Here is a 3,766-nt window from a genome sequence, read left to right on the forward strand (position 1 = left end):
GCATACTTGCTTTAATTATATTGATGCAGATAAATATTCTCCATTAATGCCAGCCAGCAGGTTGAAGTCAAAGCTCCTTTTCACATTTATTTCCAGTCTATCCTAATCTGTTATTTACAGAGCTCAATAGCTCAAGCTGATATTTACACACACAGAGCCATGATTTCATGTGACAGAGAGACAGTCTGAAGGGAAGTCACTTCTCCTGAGCCTTGCCATCCCCTTACCCATAATACTCTGCCATGTTGATGTCTGGGCAATGACAGTTCCATGTGACAGAGAGAGACAGTCTGAAGGGAAGCCACTTCTGCTAAGCCTAGTCTTCCCCTACCCATAATACTCTGCCATGTTGATGTCTGTGCAATGGCAGTTCCATATGACAGAGAGACAGTCTGAAGGGAAGCCGCTTCTGCTGAGCCTTGCCATCCCCCTACCCATAATACTCTGCCATGTTGATGTCTGTGCAATGACTGTTTCATGTGACAGAGAGACAGTCTGAAGGGAAGTCACTTCTCCTGAGCCTTGCCATCCCCTTACCCATAATACTCTGCCATGTTGATGTCTGGGCAATGACAGTTCCATGTGACAGAGAGAGACAGTCTGAAGGGAAGCCACTTCTGCTAAGCCTAGTCTTCCCCTACCCATAATACTCTGCCATGTTGATGTCTGTGCAATGGCAGTTCCATATGACAGAGAGACAGTCTGAAGGGAAGCCGCTTCTGCTGAGCCTTGCCATCCCCCTACCCATAATACTCTGCCATGTTGATGTCTTTGCAATGACTGTTTCATGTGACAGAGAGACAGTCTGAAGGGAAGTCACTTCTCCTGAGCCTTGCCATCCCCTACCCATAATACTCTGCCATGTTGGTGTCTGTGCAATGACAGTTCCATGTGACAGAGAGACAGTCTGAAGGGAAGCCGCTTCTGCTGAGCCTCGTCTTCCCCTACCCATAATACTCTGCCATGTTGGTGTCTGTGCAATGACAGTTCCATGTGACAGAGAGACAGTCTGAAGGGAAGCCGCTTCTGCTGAGCCTCGTCTTCCCCTACCCATAATACTCTGCCATGTTGGTGTCTGTGCAATGACAGTTCCATGTGACAGAGAGACAGTCTGAAGGGAAGCCGCTTCTGCTGAGCCTTGCCATCCCCTACCCATAATACTCTGCCATGTTGGTGTCTGTGCAATGACAGTTCCATGTGACAGAGAGACAGTCTGAAGGGAAGCCGCTTCTGCTGAGCCTTGCCATCCCTCTACCCATAATATTCTGCCATGTTGATGTCTGTGCAATGACAGTTTCATGTGACAGAGAGACAGTCTGAAGGGAAGCCGCTTCTGCTGAGCCTCGTCTTCCCCTACCCATAATACTCTGCCATGTTGGTGTCTGTGCAATGACAGTTCCATGTGACAGAGAGACAGTCTGAAGGGAAGCCGCTTCTGCTGAGCCTTGCCATCCCCTACCCATAATACTCTGCCATGTTGATGTCTGTGCAATGACTGTTCCATGTGACAGAGAGACAGTCTGAAGGGAAGCCGCTTCTGCTGAGCCTTGCCATCCCCCTACCCATAATACTCTGCCATGTTGATGTCTGTGCAATGATACATGTGGAAAGATTGATATATAATATTCCCGCACTGGCTCCTGGGAAGATGGCGCTCAGTGATTTCTGTCTGTCATTGTTTATGAATTGTGGGATGGAGCCTGAAAATCAAATCGTTTTGCTAATAAAATTAAAATGCGGAATTTATTTGATATTTAATCTTTAAAAAGGTAACAAAAATAAAATTGGATCCCATAGAACTCAATCTAACTATAACTATATAGAAGTAGATCTAACTTGTGTGACTTTGTTGTGGCCGGGCTGGTGCTGCATCGCCCCCCCTCCTGGAGAGGACGGGTAGTGCGGTCACATGGCGGTCAGAAAGGAGGGAATCTTGTTCTTCACATTGCTGGTGATCACTCCGGCCTTCTTCCTTATCGGGGAGAGCTGAGCCATCGCTCGGCTGTAGTTGTGCTGCAACAATGAAACGGTGACAATAACTTTTACTGTAAAACCAACAATGTCTGATAACCGGATCCCAACAACTCCTTCTCTTCTGATGGACCGGATTTTTTATTTTTTTATGGTATGAGTCGGTTTATTTGGCCTAAACAATGGCATTACCGTATTCTGCGCTCCATAAGGCGGACCTGACCATAGGCGGCAGGGAGGGGAGGGTTCTGTGACAGCTGCAGTTAGTGACAGCTGAGACAGGTGGCGCTGTGATGACAGACAGACGTTCTTTGTCTGCTCTACGAGCTCTATGGTGAGCTCCTATGCCGTGGTCACTGGTCCCCCAGAGGACCCCCGAAAACCATGGCGGGGGGGGGGGCCCGGACACGAAAGCTGCCGATCTGATTAGATCACTTGTATTAAACGAGCAGTGGCTCCCACTGTACATTTAGATCTGCTTGTCAGGAGCAGGCCTAAATGTACAAAAAAACTACTCGCCCGGCAACCGAAACTGCATGTCCCGGGCATAGGGCGATAGGGATTCGCTCCATAAGACGCACACACATTTCCCCCCGCCTTTTGGGGGGGGAAAAGTGCGTCTTATAAGAGACAGTCTGAAGGGAAGCCACTTCTGCTAAGCCTAGTCTTCCCCTACCCATAATACTCTGCCATGTTGATGTCTGTGCAATGGCAGTTCCATATGACAGAGAGACAGTCTGAAGGGAAGCCGCTTCTGCTGAGCCTTGCCATCCCCCTACCCATAATACTCTGCCATGTTGATGTCTGTGCAATGACTGTTTCATGTGACAGAGAGACAGTCTGAAGGGAAGTCACTTCTCCTGAGCCTTGCCATCCCCTTACCCATAATACTCTGCCATGTTGATGTCTGGGCAATGACAGTTCCATGTGACAGAGAGAGACAGTCTGAAGGGAAGCCACTTCTGCTAAGCCTAGTCTTCCCCTACCCATAATACTCTGCCATGTTGATGTCTGTGCAATGGCAGTTCCATATGACAGAGAGACAGTCTGAAGGGAAGCCGCTTCTGCTGAGCCTTGCCATCCCCCTACCCATAATACTCTGCCATGTTGATGTCTTTGCAATGACTGTTTCATGTGACAGAGAGACAGTCTGAAGGGAAGTCACTTCTCCTGAGCCTTGCCATCCCCTACCCATAATACTCTGCCATGTTGGTGTCTGTGCAATGACAGTTCCATGTGACAGAGAGACAGTCTGAAGGGAAGCCGCTTCTGCTGAGCCTTGCCATCCCTCTACCCATAATATTCTGCCATGTTGATGTCTGTGCAATGACAGTTTCATGTGACAGAGAGACAGTCTGAAGGGAAGCCGCTTCTGCTGAGCCTCGTCTTCCCCTACCCATAATACTCTGCCATGTTGATGTCTGTGCAATGACAGTTCCATGTGACAGAGAGACAGTCTGAAGGGAAGCCGCTTCTGCTGAGCCTTGCCATCCCCTACCCATAATACTCTGCCATGTTGATGTCTGTGCAATGACTGTTCCATGTGACAGAGAGACAGTCTGAAGGGAAGCCGCTTCTGCTGAGCCTTGCCATCCCCCTACCCATAATACTCTGCCATGTTGATGTCTGTGCAATGATACATGTGGAAAGATTGATATATAATATTCCCGCACTGGCTCCTGGGAAGATGGCGCTCAGTGATTTCTGTCTGTCATTGTTTATGAATTGTGGGATGGAGCCTGAAAATCAAATCGTTTTGCTAATAAAATTAAAATGCGGAATTTATTTGATATTT

The sequence above is a fragment of the Nanorana parkeri genome, unplaced genomic scaffold (genome assembly GCF_000935625.1).
Source record: "Nanorana parkeri isolate BGI_ZX_2015 unplaced genomic scaffold, ASM93562v1 scaffold2807, whole genome shotgun sequence".
Lineage (NCBI taxonomy): Eukaryota > Metazoa > Chordata > Amphibia > Anura > Dicroglossidae > Nanorana > Nanorana parkeri.